This window comes from Chiloscyllium punctatum, chromosome 52, assembly GCF_047496795.1.
Source record: "Chiloscyllium punctatum isolate Juve2018m chromosome 52, sChiPun1.3, whole genome shotgun sequence".
In the NCBI taxonomy this organism is placed as follows: Eukaryota; Metazoa; Chordata; class Chondrichthyes; order Orectolobiformes; family Hemiscylliidae; genus Chiloscyllium; species Chiloscyllium punctatum.
Genome location: NC_092790.1, coordinates 16,450,124 through 16,472,447, shown reverse-complemented (window position 1 = coordinate 16,472,447; position 22,324 = coordinate 16,450,124). Strand labels below are relative to the sequence as shown.

The 22,324-nt window shown below is 41.6% G+C and overlaps 1 protein-coding gene and 1 pseudogene across 8 annotated transcripts in view; one reads left to right on the top strand and one right to left on the bottom strand.

Moving 5' to 3' along the window:
- LOC140470704 (histone H2A-like) overlaps nucleotides 1–22,324 on the bottom strand; it is a 149,458-nt gene that overhangs the window by 92,573 nt on the left and 34,561 nt on the right. The gene's annotated exons all lie outside the window — the stretch shown is intronic.
- On the top strand, nucleotides 5,250–6,039 carry LOC140470671 (histone H2A-like; annotated as a pseudogene).

Here is a 22,324-nt window from a genome sequence, read left to right as displayed (position 1 = left end):
TATCGCATATAACTTTGGAATATGAATGAATAGGATGCATAGAAAGATCACAAGACCGAGAGATTACAATGTCCGCTAAATTCTGAGAGGTCAGGGGATCCTGGGACAGTCCATAGAGACGCCCATCATTGATTAGGTATCTAATTGAATAGGATATGCAAAGTAAGAGAGAGGAACATCGGAATAAAGTTGTATGTGATTGTTATCAGAAAGTTTAATAAAAATATTTCTTTTTATTATAAAATCAGAGTGTGTCATAGATCTCTATTCTGAGGCCAGTCTCGGAGGACAGTCTTTTGTCCTCTCGGAGGCCGTCTGCCTGCACTATCCACCTACCACTTTCCTGAATACTGCCTGCCTGCTGAGACTTTCATCCCCGGTCTGGGGTTATGCTCCGACAACGGCCTGACTGAAGTACATGTAAATCACGTCAACTGCTCTCCTCTCATCAGTATGCTTCATTGCCAGGACTGGGGGTTTTGAGTTATAGGGAAAGGTTGAACAGGCTGTTGCTTTGTTCCCTGGACTGTCAGAGAATGAGGTGTGACCTTTATGTAGGTTGTGAAAATCATGAGGGGCATGATAGGGTGAATAGCCAAGGTCTTTTTGTCTTTTTTAGAGTATGGGTGTGTGCAAAAATAGAGGGCACAGGTTTAATTTGTGGAGAAGGGATTTAAGAAGGACCTGAGGGGTTACTTTATCACATAGAGGGTGGTGCTTGTATGGAATGAGCTACTAGAGGGAGTGGAGGTGGTGGCTACAATTACAACCTTTTATAGGCACCTGGATATGGACAAGAATAGGAACAGTTTAGAGAGATATGCACCAAATGGGACTAGCCATGATTTGGAGGTGCCAGCATTGCACTGGGGTGGACAATGTTACAAATCACACAACACCAGTTTCTCAGACAACAGGTTTATTTGAAAGCACTAGTTTTCAGTGCACTTTCAGTGCCTTCATCGCTCTGAAAGCTAGTGCTCCCATATAAACCTGGTGTCGTGAGATCTTAAGTTAAATGGGACAAGGTCAGATCAGGATCTCTGGTCAGCAATAACAGCTTGGACCAAAGGATCTGTTTCTGTGCTGTATAACTGTATGACTCTCTGAAGGCCACACCTTATATCATTATTCCCAGTTAGATTCCGCACTATTAGAGTTGCAAAAGTCCACTGCTTTTACCTCCTTGACTCTGAAGATCAGCACAGATCCTTTCTGTGATGATGTGTTGTGGTTTTACTTGTCTGTGAATACTACAGATACAGTCAAAGAAAATAAGATCTTTCCCATTCACTTCAGGAAACATGAACTGAAACTCTCTCCTTCGCTAACTGGCTGTTCACTTGACAGCAAACACTTAAACTGCTCAGTAACACAATGCAGGAAGATTGAAGCAGGATTAATCGAGTGTAGGCATCCTTGCTGGATCATAACAATTGTTTCTTTCAAAAATCTTTTGGCACAGTGGCTCAGTGGTTAACACTGTTGCCTCACATCATCAGAGTCCCAGGTTCGATTGCAACTTCGGGTGACCGTCTGTGTGGAGTTTGCACATTCTCCCTGTGTCTGTGTGGATTTCCTCTGGGTGCTCTGGTTTCCTCCCACATTCTAAAGATGTGTAGGTCAGGTGAATTGGCCATGCTTAAGTTGTCAATTAGGTGCATAATTCAGAGGGAAAAGGGGTTTGGGTGGGTTACTCTTTGGAGGGTCAGTGTGGACCTGTTGGGCTGAAGGACCTGTTTCCACACTGTGGGGAATCTAATCTAATCTAAAAATCAATGCATGTTCACAACAGCACGCGGAGTCAACATTAAATTTTAGTTTCCAAGTTTTTCACTAGTCAATATGGCTGTAATCTGTTCACAGTCTGTCATGTCTGAGCAGAGTTTTGAAGGACAATAAGCTGTATCCACCGTCCCATTGAATAGCACAGACTGATAGGTAGAGAGTACTTCCCAAGTCCACAAACCTTACAAGTGAATGGAAGAAACAAGATGAGTTCTGCACTCACAGAAGAACAAACAGTTGCAGACTGCACTAGTTATTGTCCGTATTCATGTAAGGAAGGACTTGAAGGAACATGACAATTTCTGGACATAACAAAGATGGAGATGGTGCCAATACACAATGGGTACAGAATAACTTGCAAAGTACAGAAATACTGTCAGGTTAATAGTTCTATTGGCAAAAATGGAAAAGTCATGACCTCTAAGATCTCGCAGTTGGGAGAACTAGCATTTCATTAAACAAGTTTTCCACGATAGTGTGTGAGTGTGTCAGCCCCAGTGTACAAGTGAACTTCCTATAGATTTTAAATGCATGTTATCACCTTGGTCAAAAAGTAAATTCTACTTGTTTATTAGAAATACTGAACCTATTGCATGTTCACAATGTACTCCACTTAAGTAGGGAAAGAAGTAAGTAAAAATCCAGACTAATTATTCATCCAATTATCTCACCATGGGTTAAACATGCTGTCTGACTCTCTGACTGTATGTAATTCATGTATCAATTCTTTTTATCCAAACTGGAGGAATTAAATAGCAGGCCAAGTGCCAGATTGAAACAAATATTGCAATTTAATTTGATTCCACAAAAAGAAAACCGAACACATCTCAGACAAAATGACTGAACACCTACTTTGTTTTCAAATGGTCCAAAGGGAAATCAAACATTGACACGAAAAGGTAAACATTTAAACAAATACCCAGACATTATTATTGGACACAGAATGAAGAAACTCTCATACTGGTCTTGTTATAAACATGTGAACAATAAATTCAAAGTACACATTCAGACCAGAGACTGACCAATCCAGAAAATACCTTACAATCATAAACTTACCATTGAATAAAAGTTGTGGAAATTATCCAAACTGCTTTAGAGTGACAGAGACTGCCAATGGTCTAAAAAGTCTCACTTTTATTCACAGTATGTAGAATTTCTCCAGTGCAGATAGAGGTCATTCGATCCATCGGCCTGCAACAACTTGCCAAAGCACATACCACCCAGATATAGACCCCATCCTACCCCTGTGCATCTTTACCATAGTTAACCCACCTAGTCTGAACATTGTTGAATATTGCAGGGCAATTTACCATGGCTAATCCAACTAACTTGCACATGTTTGGACTGTGAAAGGAAACTAGAGCACCAAGAGGGAACTGTTATGAAGATGTGGGTGTACTGTACCTTTTAAGAAAGTTATCAGCCAGTAGAACTACCAGACATCACCAAGTGTTCCAAAAAAAAACAAGGTAACATTTGGTCGAACAAGCCAAGTAGCTGTTTGGTTGAATTCAAATATTTTTGTCTCCAGGCACTCAGTTGAAATTATAGCCCAAAAATATCAAATTCCAATCCAGTTTGAATTGAGTATATTGACAATCTTAAAAGCCAATGACACATCTGAAGCTGTGGAGTTGTAAGACTGGGGAAAATTGAACAGTTGGGAGGCAAATTGCCAAGCCACCAGCATGTAAAAACACTCCATGAAGATTAGCTCTTTTAAAGGTACCTTTATCGATCAGTGGCCTGTGAAGCACAATCCCCAAGAAGAACAAAAGACAACCCGAATACAGAAAAGAACCAAAAGCTGCCTGGTTTTAAGATAAGCAGCTTTGTTTTGTAAATCTTAATCAGAAGTTCTATCGGGCTAGTATTATAGAAGATAGGTTAGAGGAAGGAGTTGTAAATACTTGTTAGTTAATCACTCTCTGTTATACTTTAATAAATAAAGCTGTTAATCTTTACTTTAACTGGTTCTAGGCCTGTCAAATTTTCACAGATTACTGCATGGGATAAATCTTTTCAGTGTTGCTGGTTTTAAATTCGCAAAGGGTTTACCCCATGTTGTATCCAAACCAAGCAGACATTGGGAGCATGTCTGTGTGCAATTTGCACAATGAGCCAAGGCTGGAATTGAAACTGCGTCCCTGGCACCGGTGTGCCATCATGCTCCCCTGACTTGGATGGCAATAGATAAAATCTTATTCATGTTGAGCAACAGAGACTTGAAGTAAAAACTGCTCCTGCAGTTTCTGGCAAATGTCATGCTAAACAGAGCCAAATATTATAAGTACACTCATTTACTCACAGCACACACACTGAAAGATACTTTCAAATGCACTCCTCCATTCATTTAGTTGAAACTGTCAGGGACAGATTGAAAACTGCACTCAAACATTCATATTGGAGAAAGTAACGGGTATAGATTTAAAACAAAGTTCTCATGTTCTTTCAAAAAACATTTTGATAACACTCACGTATTCTCAGAGCTGAGTACACACAGGCAGATAAAAATGTCACTGACTTCTCCTTTTTCTTATTGCCTTCTGCCTTGAGACATTTAAACTGACACAAGCCTGAAAGAAATTAATAACTGTAGTGTATATACCCTGCAATTGCATGTCAGAAATGAGAGGCATCATTCACCTTTCACTTTATCTCTATCTTACGGTGTGCTCACAGATCACATACTGACAGATTCAATTACAAGTCACTGTGATATAACAGGGATGGAGTAAAAAAACACATTTGATCTGAAAGTTAGAAATGTTGAGATATTTGCTCTCTCACATGCCAGTGAACGAAGAGAACGCCAAAACAGCTGCCGGATTGAAATGTGATGATTTTGCTGAATCTGAGAGCGACAGCAATAAGGGAGGACAGCTTTAAAATATCGTCTAAACATCGTGTTCACCATCGATACTGAGCCGGAAGAATGTTGTGTGCTGATTTATCAGGATGCCGGAGTGCTACTGAAATGTGAAGTGAGAAGTCAAGTGTAGACTGCAGAGTCTGGCCTGTTTCGTTTCAGCTTCTTAAGGTTCAGAAAATTACCCACTCAAGATCAGAAATGGACGGATACAGGTCGGCAAATGAGGGAGAGACAGATCGAGTGAAGTATACATTTTTAAACTAAAATTAAAAGACACGAGTATTTTATAAAAACTTGCTTCTTTTTTTTTGTACTTCATTTTTCAATATAAAAGACATTCCTTTGTTTGTAAATTGGCGGGCTTTTCAAATTGTAAAGAAGGCGGTTGATGATTTGGCGCCGGTTCTTTCCGCCCCCCTCCCCGTGCCCTCTCCGGATTGGGGAATGGGGCAGATATCTGATTGGGAATTGGAACAACATTAGGAGGGGCTGAACAATGGGACCAATCAGAAACGGCCGCCCCACCATCCCTCCCGAAGGTATAAGAGGCCGCGATGTGGGCGGAGTGTAATACTCTCTCTGGAAGTGTTTGTGTGAATTTGTGACTATGTCTGGAAGAGGAAAGGGCGGTGGGAAAGGTCGCGCCAAGGCGAAGTCTCGGTCGTCCCGTGCTGGCCTGCAGTTCCCGGTGGGCCGTGTTCACAGGCTCCTGAGAAAGGGTAACTATGCCGAGCGTGTGGGTGCCGGAGCGCCGGTCTATCTGGCTGCGGTGCTGGAGTATCTGACGGCTGAAATCCTGGAGCTGGCCGGCAACGCGGCCCGGGACAACAAGAAGACCCGCATCATCCCCAGGCACCTACAGCTGGCCGTGCGCAACGACGAGGAGCTCAACAAGCTGCTGGGAGGGGTGACCATCGCTCAGGGCGGGGTGCTGCCTAATATCCAGGCCGTGCTGCTGCCCAAGAAAACCGCCGCTGCTGGAGCCGCTAAAAAGTGAAGAGAGTATTCTTGAATCTGACAACCCAAAGGCTCTTTTCAGAGCCACTCCCAGCATCTGTGAAAGGAGCTACACCGTCATCCCGGTTGGGTTTATTTTACTTTTAATATGGAGAAGCTTGAACTTTGAACTTGAGATCAGTTAATTACTATCGCCTTGTTATTGAACACTTATGGTTTGGAGATGCTTGATGTTGGACTGGCGTGTATAAAGTTAAAAATCACGCAACACCAACTTGAAGCCCAACAAATTTATTTGTATGCCCGAGCTTTCGGACCTTGCATCACGTGCTTGTAGAATATAAGATCGTAAGACAGAATTTTTCGCAAAAGTTTACAGTGTGATGTAACCGAAACTATATATTAAAAAAACCTGGATTGTTTGTTAGTCTCTAACCTTATTAGAATGACCATGTTGGTTTCAATTTTAACAAATATTAATCGCAGAACGTCTAATATTACATTCTCAAGTGAACTTGAACAACTGGTGTGACGTTGGCCCTGATAATGCCTGTAAGGTGTAAGCTGTCCCGTGTGAGACTGTCTATGCCACAATGAAATCACACAACACCAGGTTATAGTCCATCAGGTTGAACTGGAAGCACACTAGCTTTCGGAGCGTCGCTCCTTCATCAGGTGGTAGTGGAGGGCTCAATCCTAACACAGAATTTATAGCAAAAATTTAGTGTGATGTAACTGAAATTATACATTGAAAAATTGATTGTCTGTTAAGCCTTTCATCTGTTAGAATACAGTGATTGTTTCAGTTCTTTCGTGTGTAAATCACATAACCTTTTTTGTGATTTCGCGGTCTTTTCTACATGTTAGTGGATTTTTCAAATTTGGAAATGAGCCGTTGATCTTTTGGCGCCAATTCTATCCCATCCCCCATTAGTTAAATTCTGGAATTTATTGTAACAAAATCTGCGATCACCGGAGAGCTCAGTATTTGGAAGTTGACTGCCGCTGTCTGTGATTTTCGTGTTTAACTGACTTCCCTATTAATGCTTGAGTCAGCTCCTATGCACTTCCTAAAATATGATACCAATGTCCGCAAGTAAGTAGTCGATCTCTTGGCGACAAATCTTTCCCATTCCCCAACGACGAGGCTTATGAATACCGAGACAGAGGGAGATTCGCCGGGGGGTCTCACGCATGCACTCCTCTACTCAGGAACAGTCAGCTTTAGGGAGAAAAGGTTCAATCCCAGATACAGTTGGGGCTGGAGGCGGAGCTGGATGATCAAATTCCTGAAACGTCGATTTTCCTGCTCCTCGGATGCTGCCTGAACTGCTGTGCTTTTCCAGCAACACTCTAAACTAGAATGTTGCCAGTTCTGGTTAATTGTAGCTATCGGGACTAATTGGAGAGGTTGGGATTATATTCTTTGGAACGGAGGTGCCATGATAAAGGAATACTAAATAGTGAGCTACTAATGAAGGAGCTGAACGCCAAAAGCTAGTACTTCCAAATAAACCAGTTGAACTACAACCTGGTTTTGTGCGATTTTTCACTAAATAGTGACAGGGAGAGATTAGAGGAACCTGTTTCCTTTGGCAGAGAGTTCAAACAGCAGGGATCGTTGACTCTAACCAAGTGGCTGTAGAATTAGATGCGAGGAAAAATGTGTTTTATGCTTAGTGATGGGTATCTAGAATTCGCTGCCTGATTTGTTGGTCATGATTCTTAAAGAGGAGAGACTTAACAAACAATTCGGGTCTTTTTCAATATATAATTTCAGTTACACCACACTCGAAATGTTTGCTATAAATTCTGTGTCTTACAACCTTACACTCCACAATCACTTGATGAAGGAGCAGTGCTATGAAAGCTAGTGCTTCCAAGTAAACCTGTTGGACTATAACCTGGTGTTGTGTGATTTTTAACTTTGATTTGGTGGTGCACGCAGAGACGCTAAACTCTTTTAAACACAAATCCTTGGAACTGCACCTCTATTATTTTTATGATTCGATAGTTATCATTTAGACCCTGCCAGTCTCTGCAGTGTGAATATGTAAACATATTGACCATATAATTAATATTACATTTTGATAACTACACTCTCACATTCACCAAGCCGGAACTAAATTATTAACTAAACTCACGTATCCACATACCCACTTGCATCAGGTAGTCCCGTTCACGAAGCTGTGTGGATGTTTTGATTAGATTAGATTACTTACAGTATGGAAACAGGCCTTTCGGCCCAACAAGTCCACACTGCCCCGCCGAAGCGCGACCCACCCATACCCCTACATTTACCCCTTACCTAACACTACGGGCAATTTAGCATGGCCAATTCATCTGACCTGCACATCCTTGAACTGTGGGAGGAAACCGGAGCACCCGGAGGAAACCCATGCAGACACGGGGAGAACGTGCAAAATCCACACAGTCAGTCGCCTGAGGTGGGAATTGAACCTCTATTCTAAATGCATCCTACCCAGTTTCAATCAACTTGAATGAATCCTCATCCAAAATATACACTGTGTTAACATCTGAACATCGAACCGTACAGGACAGGAACGGGTCCTTCAACCCACGATATTGTGCCGAACATGCCGCCAAAATGCAATTAATTCCTTCTGCCTTCCCTTGGTCCATAACCCTCCATTTCTTGCATATTCATTTGCTTACCTAAAAGTCCTTTCAATACCCTTATCGTATCTGCCTCCATCTCCACCCCTGGCAGTGCGTTCCACTCCTACCATTCTCTATGTTTAAAAGAAACTGCCCCGTATGTCTCCTTTGAACTTTTCCCTTGTCACCTTATCTGCATGCCTCTTAGCTTTAAACATTTCAACTCCTGGAAAAAGATTCTGAGCATCAACCTTAACTATGCATCTCAATTATAGAGACTTGTGGATATGAGTCCACTACACTGGACAAACAGGCAGAAAACTAGCCACCAGGATACATGTACATCAACTAGCCACAAAATGACCCACTCTCACTAGTATCCTTACATTCAGTTGAACAAAGACACCACTTTGACTGCGACAACACATCCATCCTCCAACAAGCCAAACACAGACATGAATGAGAATTCCTACACGCATGGCGTTCCAACCGGAACTCCATCAACACATTGACTTGGATCCAATTTACCACCCTCAGAAAAAGAACAGGAGGGGGGAGGGGGGGGGGGGGGGGGGGGGGGAGCAGAGCAGATGTTACTGTCTGTGGGAGCAGAGGAAGAATATATCGTAAAATACAATTGTAAAAGTGTTTGAGGCAACCTCTTTCTTGAGGTTGTGTGGACCAACTGTAGGAATGTGATATTGTTGTAAAAGAACATACAACTGAGATCTTGGTAAAAACATTAGAAATAGCGCCGCTTTTCATCTTTCCAACAGGTAGTTGGGGAGTTGGATATTGAACTGTGTAAGCATCCTGGTGGTTGAGTACTCTCATTCATTCATGGTGCCGGCAGTTGTTGCTCAGTTTCTGGATCTCACTCAATTGGTATCAAGTTAAAAATCGCACAACACCAGGTTATAGTCCAACGGTTTTTTTGGAAGCTCCTGATGTGTGATTTTTAACATTGTGCACCCCAGTCCAACACCAGCATCTCCGAATCAACTGGTATTAAATCATATGAAAAACAAACACAATCCCCAGACAAGGAGCAGCTCAGGGCAACAATGGAATCAGATCCGTGATTCTGGTTAAGTTGTTGGTGTTAAAGAAAAAGACAACACACATCCGAATGAAGATACAATGAATGTGACAATGATCAGTTCAATCTTGCCAGACTAGCCTCATGTTGATTTACAGGTGGTGTCCCTGTGTCTTCCTCCAGAAAAACACCTGAGGGACTAAGACACTGTAATACTTCCTCAGTTCAAAGCAAAGAGTGACCAGCTGCCTCTAACAAACAGAAGGTGTGTAGCCCATTGACGTTTACACATCAATGTTGAAGATAGAAAAACTGAATCCTCATCCAAAATACACATTCAGGAACAACATTAAAATCTGCAGTTATTAAGGGCATTTTCAAAGTTACAATGAAAATAGGCAAATAGGCCACATTGTTGCATCGTTTCAACAATCATCCATGAAGAAGGGGGTAAGTATAGCGACGGAAGGAAACTGTGCTCACCGACAGGGCAAGAGTTACCGGAGAGTCGTCGAGCCACAGAGACGTATAGTGTGGAAACAGACCCTTCGGTGCAACTTGTCCATGCCGACCAGATATCCTAACCTAATCTGGTCCCATTTGCCAGCACTTAGCCCATCTCTCTCTTAACCCTTCCTATGCATATTGTTAAAGTACAGATTTGAGATGGCCCAAGGAATCCTTTGTGAACTCAGACCTATCAGCCTCTTTGGTTAGTCCTGGAGGGGAGTCTAGACTCTTTGGTAGTCTGGAATAAAAACCTCTTACAAACAGTTTAATTTTAGCCTTCCCCTTTATTTACAAATAGCATCACTGTTACAATGTAACATTAACACCTATAAGCCAGGCTAGATGAGGTTCTAAAACCTTAGAAAAGAAGGATACCAGCTTTTCATTTAAAGGCCCTCACAGGCTTCTGTCTCAAACAGGTTTCTTTTTTTACAAAGTTTTATAAAAAATCACTGCATGTTCTTAATTAGACAGACAGTTGAAAGGCAATCATTTGTAAGGAAGAGAAGTTAATTAACAGGTATGTGTGCGCTAAACTGATCACTCCTGTAGGCCCTTAGCTATCCATCAGGTGGGAAAAACAGATCCAGGTGAGTCAGGCGCCTGTTGGTGAGGTAAGTCCCTATCATAAAGAGGTACCAGTTTAAACTAAGTGGGAGAGGTCATAAGGGAACCTTGCACAGCTCGCATGTCAGATATCATTGTTGTACAAAGTGGCATCTTAGTGAGGAGGGCAAACTTTGACCATAAAATGGCTTCATGACAGATTGTGTCAGAATCTTTTCAATGTTAGGTTTAGAATAGTTTTTAAGCTAGGAGCAGACTCCTGCTTTTTATCTTCAACACAAAATCATTCTGTACCTGTGGCTGAAAGGTTACATTTCAAATGTTTCATTAGCCTTGAATTAACATGCTTTCTTTTCAGGGTTGTGATTGAAATCCAAAGAAGACATAAGATCTGACGAGTTAGAATTGACAGTGGGGCAGTCATGGTGTATAAGAACACCACGTAAGTTAAAGCCTCATCAATATTACATTATTGAGTTTGTATTTCATAATTGGCTACTCAAAATGATCATAAACACACACACACACACACACACTCCATTATAATTGATAGGACCTTATTACAAGGCTTTTGACATGCTCCTGAGATGATACAAAGTTTCCGACAACACAATCAAACACAATCATTAATTTCACAAGTTAGCAACAGTGAATGTTATCACTCTGTGTGCCTTTTACACAGATTCATTGATGTTAAGGCAAATGTTCTTAATTGCTTTAGAGCATCCTGTTATCACAGATGTTCTTTATCTTCTGCACATCCGAGGTCCCCACTTTTGTGGCTTGATCCCCCTCCCCCACCGTGTTTAATTTCTTGTGTTCTATAATTCAACATTACATTTCGAAAAAGTATTTAAGGACAAGTTTTAAGGCTTTCTCATTATACCTACCCAGATGCCTTTCTGTAATTGTACCAGGCTCCACCACTTCTCCATGCGCCTTATGATTTTATAAACTTTTATAAGGTCACTCTCCATGGAATACAGTTCGAGCCTATTCGTCCTCTGCATATAGCTCAAATTCTCCAACCCGGATGAAGCATATTTCCATCGAGTTTATCTGTGACTGAGAAGGACAGGTTTCATCCTTTACTGAATAGTTGTCACACACAGAGATGAGAATTAAATAATATGAATTTCAAACAGACAATCTATACAGGTAGCTCATGCGCTACTCACAACACGTCCTTTCTATAACCCACTGGCAATACAACTTGATAAACTTCTGCCCATTTCTCATCTGCCTGACTATGTGAAGTTCTCCATTTCCTCATTAAGACATCATTTTAAAGATAATAACAATCAGGGATACATTTGGATCTGTTTTGTGTATGCCTTTTGATACAATTGCTTTAAATTTTCATCTTTCTGCTGTAACTCAATTAATATACTTGAGCTAAAGATGTCTGCTTTGTCATGTATCTGTTCCTGGTTTGTCTCAACTACCTGATCAAGCAGGGTCTCTGCTAATTTCCCTTCAATTTTCTTATATGTACTCTTTGATCTTTCCTGTTTCAACTGGTGACTTTGTGACCTCGTTACCACACAGTCAGGAAACATTTCAGGATATGTGTCCTGTAATAGATCAGGTGCTTGAATTTCCATTGGCTTTTCAACCACAGTCGGCAGGACTCTTACCGGTGAATTAACAACATCATTAGCAATGACAAATTGTATTCCTGGAGCTGAGAGTTTGTCCAGTACTCCTACTATGACTTCTCCCAACTTCACTGGATACTCTAACCTCACTTCTGACAATTGAGCATTTCTTGTCTCGATGTGAATTCCCATTACTCGCACCTTTTCTAACAATAGTTCTTCAGAGGTACATACATCCTCATCTTTTAGTATCACAGATTGAGAGGATTCTTGTATCTCTGAATATTGTTACCTCTTTACCTGCTGCTCCTGGCCTATATGAGTAAACTTTACCTTCATGGTGTATGGTTTAAGAAGATCTGGCACTTCCTCCATAAACAACCTCCGATCAGCTTGTACATTCTGGTGCAGCTTTCTAGTCTCCAAAGTGTTACCACTCCAACAAAATTCACTGGCTTTTCCTGTTTTCCTATATTTGGCTTCTCAGTGCTTTTCCAAACCCACCAACACTGATTTCATGTGGCCTACTTTTTTGAAAACATCAGAGCTTTTTTACTTCTGTTTCCCCTTCAAGGGTTTCCTTTTTACCCTGAAGTAAATTATCTTTGTGATTTTCACCGAGATCTACTTTTTCCTTTCTACACGAGAATTTCTCTTCTGCACAATTATTATCCCTCATGGATTGAAATTGATTTTGGCAGCCCAATTTTGATTTATTGATCAACTCAATCATCAGCCATTTCTGATGCCAGTCTTGCTGTTTTAACTCTCTGCTCTTCCACATGAGTTCTCATTACTTCAGGAAGTGAATTTTTGAACTCCTGTCTAAGTGTCAATTACCAAAGTTCAAACTCCCTCTTTCTTCCTTTCCTCTCTCTCCTTTACTCTCTCCTCTCCCTCTCTTCTGCTTTTAATCGTAACTCAAACTGTTTTGTTTCTGTTGCTCTTTCCTTGACTTTTGCCTCTAACTCGAGTTGCTTCATTTTCAATTGAATGTTAGCCATCCCTAAAGATTCTGATGGCGTTTCCAGCAAATTTAAATGGTGAGCTATTACTGTAATTATCGCCCTTTTCCTCGTGGAAGGAGGCAGGTTGAGCTCCAGCTTGCCTGCTCATTCCAGCAGCTTGGCCGTAATCACTTTTTGCAAAAATCTGAAGTCACCTCTTCCAGACCCAGAAAACTCTTGATGACTCAAAGAGCCATTGCTATCCCAAGCAATGTTTCCTGATGAAGGGCTGATGCCCAAAATATTGATTCTCCTACTCCTCAGATGCTGCCTGACCCACTGTGCTTTTCCAGCACCACACTCTAGTCTCTGATCTCCAGCATCTGCAAGTCCTCACTTTCTCCAAGCACTGTTTAAACCTATTAAATTCAACACTCGGAACAAAAGACACTAAGACTTACTACTTGTTGCCTTTGAGTCCAACAAACCAAATCCCATATCGGAATTACAGAATAAATTCTGCAAACAGCCCCCAGTCTGTTATGGAAAAGGCCAGATACTCTCCAAAGATTTAAAGAAAGTAACCCAGACCCTAATTTTTAAAATTATTTTTAAACGGGTGTAACAAAGATATTCCTGGAGGGATGCAGCTGGTCAAACCAGTAGTTTTAAACAAAACAGTTTAATTTACAAAATTACTGAATGATACACAAACAAAAGAGAACAGAATACTGCATAACTTAAAAATCTGGAAACCCAACAGATTATACCAAGTTAATTATGGTGTTTCCAACATTTACAACATTCTCCATAAAATCCTTTGGCACAAAAGGTAAAATCAAACACAAGGTCTTACAGGAGAGAGTGATGGGTATCTAGAATTCGCTGCCTGATTTGGTGGTGCAGGCAGAGACCTTACATTTTCTTTTAAACAAAGTTTCTCTGGAACTGCAACTCAAGTGTTGTAAACTGCAAGGTTACGGGCTGTGGCAGGAAGGTGGGATGAGAAAGAGCACCTGGGTGTGTTGGCATTGGCATGGACAGAATGCCGCACCCCCCCCCTCTACTGATGCTGTATTATTTTTATAATTGTCTAGTTATCAATGAGACCAGACCAGTCAATGATGTGTGAATATGACAATAATATTTACCATATACTGATAGCTACAGTTTGATAACTACACCCACACATTCACCAAACAGGAACTGACAGGCATAGATCAATAACTAAACTCACATGTCCACATACCCACTTGCATCAGGTGGCCCCATTCATGAAGCTGTTTGGGTGTTGTTTAGTTTCTGAATTTCACTGAAATGGAATGAGAATTATAAGAAAAAAATGGACAAGGACCACCTTAGAGCAGGAGTGGAATCAGACCTGTGGTTCTCTTTAAATTTCTGGCTTTAAACAAAAAAATCCTAATGTTCATTAACTGAATGTTACATTGATGTTGCCAATCAAACTGATGTTGATTTACAGGAGGTATCTCTTCTGTCTTCCTCCAGGCAAGTACTCAAATGTAATATTCCCTCGGTACAGAGCCAAGTGTGACCAGCTGCTTCGAACAAATTGCAGGTATGTTACTGCTGTCAGAGCGAAGAACATCCTTTCCACAGTCACAGAGTGGATTGAGTCAGGTTCACATTGAGCTCCGTTTCCAGAGAGATATGTTCAAACCAAGAGTCAAACACCACCAAGGAAATAAAGTTTATATTTTTATCTATATTGTCAATGCGTGCTACCCATTTCCTATCAATTTGAATTAATCCTCATCTGAAATATACACTGCATTAAATCTGAACCTGACCAATACAGCACAGAAACGGGTCCTTCGGTGTACGATGTTGTGCCGAACTTGACACCAAATGAAATTAGACCCTTCTGCCTGCCCTCGGTCCATATCCCTCCACTTCTTGCATGTTAATTTGCTTATTTTTAAGTCCCTTCAATACTGTCTCCATCACCACCCCTGGCAGAACATTCCACTCCTAACACTCCTTACGTTAAAAGAAACTGCACCTTCGGTCTTTGAACTTTTATCAAGTATGCATGCCCCTTAGTTTTAGACATTTCAACTTTTGGAAAACGATTCTGACCATCAACCTTAACCATGCATCTCAATTTTATAGACTTCTGGATATAAGGTTTACTGGCTGAACTGGAAGGTTTGCTTTCAGATGTTTCATCACCATACTAGGTAACATGATCAGTGAGCCTCCGGATGAAGCACTGGTGGTATGGCCCGCTTTCTATTTATGTGTTTAGGTTTCTTTAGGTTGATGTCATTTCCTGTTCATTTTCTGTGGGGGTGGTAAATTGGATCCAAGTCAATGTGTTTTTTTGATGGAGTTCCGATTGGAATACCATGCTTCTGGGAATTCTCGTTTGTGTCTCTGTTTGGCTTTTCCTCGGAGCGGTGTCCTTTCTCATCTGTATGAAAGGATACTAGTGAGAGTGGGTCATATCCTTTTGTTGCTAGTTGATGTTCATGTATCCCAGTGGCTAGTTTTCTGCCTGTTTGTCCAATGTAGTGGACACATAAATAGAAAGCGGGCCACACCACCAGTGCTTCATCTGGAGGCTCATTGATAATGGTACCTAGTATGGTGACAAAACATCTGAAAACAGAACTCCCAGCTCAGTGAAAAATCCTGGATCCAGAACCTCAACCTGAGCTACAACTCTTCTCAAAATGTTAGTCTTCTATTCAGTCAACCTTCAGCCTCTGCTGCTCAGAAGAAACCTACCCAGATTTTTCTAGCTTCTCTTTATAGCTCATACCCTCGAGACAACATTCTGACCAACCTCTTCTGCATCCTCTCTGAATCCTCCACGTCCTTCCTGTAATGTGGCAACCACAACTGAAAAATCACGCAACACCAGATTATGGTCCAGCAAGTTAATTTGGAAGTACTAGCTTTCAGAGCGCTGCTCCTTCATCAGATAACTGTGAAACAGGATCATGAGACACAGAATTTGTAGCGAAACATTACAGTGTCATGCAACTGGAATGATATATTGAACAAATCTGGATTGTAAAGTCTTTCATCCTTTAGAATGGGTTGCAGGTTTCAGTTCATTAATATATGCATCCCAGAACTTCTTTGAAGTCACGTTCTCAAGATGACTTCAGGTTTTATCTAAAAAAGGGTGACATCTCAGATCAGATAATGTATTAATGGTATGAGGTTAGAGTCTGTCTGTATCCCAAACTTGAGTCAGACTGGTTCTATTGCCGAAGTAGGAATGTATAAAACATTACATGGATTGACTGCCTGCAGATTGTGCTCTTTTTGAACAAAATAGAATGTATCTGCAAATATAATTCTGCAAATGCAAATTCACCCTATAAATGTGTGTGTGTGTAAATGTAAATGTGTCTGTGTCTGTGTGAGTGAGAGAATGGAGTGTGTGTACATATGCGAATGTGTGTGTTTGGGTGTGTGTGCACACTTGACAAAGTGTGTGTATATGAGTGTGATGGTGTCAGCCTGTGAGAGGGTGTGTGCATAAGTGTGAGTGTGGGGGGGTGTATGTCTGCATATATGTATGAGTGGAAGTGTGTGGATGAGAGAAGGTCTGCATGAGTGTGCGTGTGTGTGAGTGAGAGTGTGTAGTGTGACAGCAACCCAAAGTCCCAATTTGAGGCTGACCTCATGGATTCTGAACTTTAGTAAGGGTACTTTTCAAATTACAATAGAGGTTAACAAATAGATGATGCTGTTAGTTTGAACAACCATATATGAAGTAGATAGTGAGTACAAATATTGAAGGAAACATTTCAGCCATCAGTAACTGAGAATTAATGTTTTAAAAAACCGAAGTCTCTTAAAGCTGCAATATGACATCCTGACTTTTGTACTCAATGCCCCAACCAATAAGGCAAGCATGCCAGACACCACCCTCTAGATACCACCCTATCTACTTGCATGGCCACTTTCAGGAGCTATAGACTTGAACCCCAAGATCCTTCTGTATATCAATGACTTTCAGAGTCCAGCCATTTCCAGTATCCTTTCCTTAAAATTTGATCTCCCAAACTCCAGTATCTTACATTTTGCCAGATTAAACTCAATCTGCCATATGTTCAGTCCATATCCTGCTGTATCCTTTGACAAGTTTCTACACTACCCACAAATCCACCAATCTTTATACTGTCTGCATTTGGTCACGATAATTTTAATGTTACAATCAAGGCGACAAATAGCTGATATGATTATTTTGGGCAACCATATGTAAAATTGATATTGAGTACAAATTTATATTGAAGGAAACAATACAGCTCTCAGGAATTCAGAGCGACAGAATTAATCTTTTGTCATGTATATAGAGACAACAATCAAATAATATGAATTCCAAATGCACATTCCCTATCAAAGCCTGACATAGAATGACTAGTGTGTGGGTACGTAATCAAATGTTGCCCCCCGCCCCCAAACACACACACTGTCTCTATCTCTCTCTCTAACTTACGATGAGTTTCAAAACATACACCATCCTGACACCTGTTATAATGTCTAACCGCCTTGCCGTTCCATTGACATTGCAAGTAACAGAAAATGTTATATTCAAAATGATTTCCACCCACAGATCATTTGTCAGGGAGGGGGAGGTCGACAGCACAGAATCAGGCCCTTCAAAATTTGAGTCTTCACTGACCAGAAACCAACCAGCTAACAATTTTCATCCTGATCAGCTAACATCCATTTGCATAAATGTATCATGGTAGCAGAGGAGCTGCCATCCCCATCTTGTGGGTGGCACGGTGGTACAGTGGTTAGCACTACTGCCTCACAGCACTAGAGACCTGGGTTCAATTCCTGCCTCAGGCAACTGTCTGTGAGGAGTTTGCACATTCTCCCTGTGCCTGCGTGGGTTTCCTCCAGGTGCTCCCATTCCCTCCCACAGTCCAAAAATGTGCAGGTTAGGTGAATTGGCCATGCTAAATTGCCCGTAGTGTTAGGTGAATGGGTAAATGTAAAGAGTGGGTTGCTCTTCGGAGGGTCGATGAAGGGCCTGTTTCCACACTTTAAGTAATCTAATCTATATCATAACATCATTCTCCATTTATTCACATTGTAGTAGAAGACTTTGTTTTGTCTGTTTCAGTCCAACCAGAAACTTTTTTTTAAGATAATTGTGTACTTCTTTCAAAATTAGTTGCAAAAAGCTCTGCATTCCTCGTCCCCTTCCCGAGGATGTATCACAAAAAAGCGTGAAATTAGATTAGATTACTTACAGTGTGGAAACAGGCCCTTGTGCCCAACAAGCCAACACCGACCCACCGAAGCGCAACCCACCCAGACCCATTCACCTACATTTACCCCTTCACCTTACACTACAGGCAATTTAGCATGGCCAATTCACCTAACCTGCACATTTTTGGATTGTGGAAGGAAACCGGAGCACTCGGGGGAAACCTACGCAGACACGGGGAGAATGTGCAAACTCCACACAGAGAGTCGCCTGAGGTGGGAATTGAACCCGGGTCTCTGGCGCTGTGAGGCAGCAGTGCTAACCACTGTGCCATCATGCCACCCATAACTTACTGCAATTTTCCCAATGCATCAAAGGAATCTAATAACCACCCTTCAAAGCAGTGGAAAAAAAAAGCCAAAATTGGTAGGTTTGAGGAACTGCTTGTTTTATTTTGAAGCAGAGTTTAACAGTGTTGGTTATTCCATAAATTGAATTTGACAGTTTACATATTCCAAACAGACCCCACCACCAAGGATATATTTACCTCCCCTCCCCTGTCAGCATTCTGGAAAGACCACTCCTTCCACGACTCCCTCGTCAGGTCCACACCCCCCACCAACCCAAACTCCAGTCCCGGCACCTTCCCCTGCAACCGCAAGAAATGCAAAACTTGCGCCCACACCTCCCCCCTCACTTCTCTCCAAGGCCCCAAGGGATCTTCCATATCCATCACAAATTCACCTGCACCTCCACACACATCATTTACTGTATCCACTGCACCCGATGTGGCCTCCTATACATTGGGGAGACAGGCCACCTACTTGCAGTATGTTTCAGAGAACACCGCTGGGTCACCCGCACCAACCAACCCAACCGCCCCTTGGCTGAACACTTTAATTCCCCCTCCCACTCCGCCAAGGACATGCAGGTCATCCATTGCCAGACCATGGCAACACGACACCTGGAGGAAGAGCGCTTCATTTTCTGCTTAGGAACCCTCCAACCACAAGGAATGAATGCAGATTTCCTCACCTTCCTCATTTCCTCTCCTCCCCCCCCCCACCTTTTCTCAGTCTCAACCCTCGGACTCAGCACCGCCTTCTTGACCTGCAAACTTCTTCCCGACCTCTCCGCCCCCAACCCCTCTCTGGCCTATCACCCTCACCTTAACCTCCTTCCACCTATTGCATTCCCAACACCCCTCCCCCAAGTCCCTCCTCCTTACCTTTTATCTTAGCCTGCTTGGCACACCCTCCTCATTCCTGAAGAAGGGCTTATGCATGAAACGTCGATTCTCCTGCTGCTTTGATGCTGCCTGATCTGCTGCGCTTTTCCAGCAACACATTTTTCAGCTCTGATCTCCAGCATCTGCAGTCCTCACTTTCTCCAAGTTTACACATTCTGCACTACATGGCAAAAAATAAAATTCCTTTTCTTTTCCTCCTCCCTACTACAGAGTAACACAAGAGTACTGTTAATGGTGCATCATCACACTACAGAGCAGGGCAATGTTCTGTCTGCATCAGAAAATAGAAGTGAATTAGCCAATTGTCTTTTCTGTATAAAGAACACTATGATCGGCCAGCTCCAATGCCGTTGAATGGTTTGTCCCTTAGTTGCAAATGGATTCAGTTTACATTGATTGTTAGTTCAGCAGTTTTCAGAAAAGTACATCACTATGCACTGAAACAAAAGCTAATGACATTCTGAAGATGAACATTTTATATCATGACTGCCTGTTAGATTCTGCACGATACAAGATTCCTCCCTTGACTCTGAAGAACAGCAGAGGATCCTTTCTGCTGCAGTGTGTTACACTTTCACTTGCACGTGATTCCTACAGGCACTAACAATTAAAGAACTTCGGCTGTTTCCCATTCACTACAGGAGACATGAACTGCGATACAGACTGGCAGCACAAGAGCAAACTCACTCTCACTCAGTCACTGGATGCTGAAAGAAGAAGAATAAAATTTGGCCTCAATTATTTCCAGATATGAATTGACTCTCAACATCACTTATCACAGCTGAGGATAAGCAGTGCCCAGTAACGCCTGATAAAGTCTACTATACAGGCATGCACACACAAAGTAATAATAATCTGAGACTAAAATGCAATAGTTGAAAAGAGTTTATTTACAGAGTTTATGCTACACTCAGACACAAACCCAGAACTGAACATAAATGAATGAGATCCAGTAAATGTCTAATGAACCCTCTCTAGAGCTTGAAGATCCTCCCTTAAAAAAAGCGCCCAGAACTGAACACAATTATGATCTGACCAATGATCTTAAATTGAGATTGTGGGAAACATATCAAAACTAGTACTATGGTTATGAAAAGTAAGATGACAGCAGAACTGATGTCCTTTCCATTTAGATGCTGACAATGAGTTCACATTCCCAACAATTACTACAGAACTGATGTATAAGAGAATGTCCCAGTAGAGGCATAATAGGCTGAATGGTCTGCTTCTGAGCTGTACCATAACAGTGATTCTGATTTTAATGAGAAAGGAGAGGACATGCTGTTATGTTACATATTGGTATGAAAAATATCAGACAGAAATGGACAGACATGCAGAATAAAGCTCTTCCATTAAAAAAAAACACCAATGTCTGGAGACAAATTGAAATTAAATGTCTCAGTGATACCACAGATCCCAGACTCTCTCCCCAAACTGGAAATGTGTGACCATAATTCAGAATGGTCCTCAGAATAAAGCAGTTTCCCTTCTGCCATCACCTTATCTCCTCTCTCCCCCACCCACCCCCACAGACTGACAGTCAACTCAGAAATCACAAAATGCAGAAAAGATTAAGATCCAGTCTCAACACCCTCATAACAACTACCACATAATATACCACACAGACACAGAGAATATTACTGGCTTCCACTTTGATACACAAGAGTAGAACCTGACAAATACATGCTGATAACTACACAGACATTTATGTCGTAGAAACAGACAAACGAATGATGACGACAGTTACTGTGATGCAAATGTGTGACTAAGCATCTCCATCAGTCAGTTTCTGTTAACATAAGTCATACATTCACATTGCAGTAACTGTCGGGGACAGATTAATAACTACACTCTCATTCACAAAGATAAAAGTGACAGAAACAGAATGATAACTCCACTCCCAGTTTCACACAGCAAAAAAACTGACAAGTAGAGTTTGATAACAACACGCTCATATTCACAGAGCAGAATTACAAAGGTACATATTGGTACCTGCACTGTTCACATTCACCAAGCGGGATGTGACAGGTAGAAATCGATATTTAAGTTCACATATTGACAAGGCAGAGATTGAGAGGCATAGATTGGGAACTGCATTCACATATTGATATAGGAGAAACTGACAAGTACAGATTAATATTGACAGTCTCAATTCACAGAGTAGGAACAGATTGGTAAATACATTCACATCAGGGAAACTGACAGGAGAGATTGATAGTTAGATGTACATAGAAGAAACTGACGAGTACACATTGATAAATACATTGGTTATATAAATGATTAGGAGTTGGGCGTTGAGAGCATAATCTCTAAATTGCAGTTGATACTAACTCAGGGAGAAGAGTGAATTGTGAGGATGATGCTGAGTGACTTCACAGGGGGATTGACAAGTTGGCCAAATGGACAGAAACCTGGCAGATTAATTCCAATGCAGAGAAATGTGAGGTAATGCATTTTGCTAACAGAAACAAAGAGCAACAATGCAGGGTTAATAGTACATCTTTGGGGGGAGCACTGGAGCAGGGGGACCTCGGGGTTCAAGTGTATCATTCGCTGAAGTTGGCCAGGCAAGCTGAAACCTTTGTGAAGATGACTGATAGGATCGTTGCCGTTATAAATAGAGGCATTGAGTATAAAACTGAGGAAGTGATGCTGCACCTCCACAAATCATTGGTCAGACCACATTTGTGTTCATTTCTGGGCACTTTATTTAAGGAAGGAACTTCAAGCTCTGGAGAGATTTCATTGAAGATTTACAAGAATGATAGCAGGAATGAAGGATTTTACATATAAGGAAAGATGAGTGACACCAGGCTCCTTCTTGGAGCAGAGAAGATTAAGAGGGGGACCTTATAGAGGTGTTCAAAATTATGAAAAATTTTGCCAGGAGAAAGAAAATTATTTTGTTACCACGAATTGGTATGCCAGTAACTAGGGGTCACAATTTCAAGATTGTCAGCAAGAGAGCGGGGAGTGAG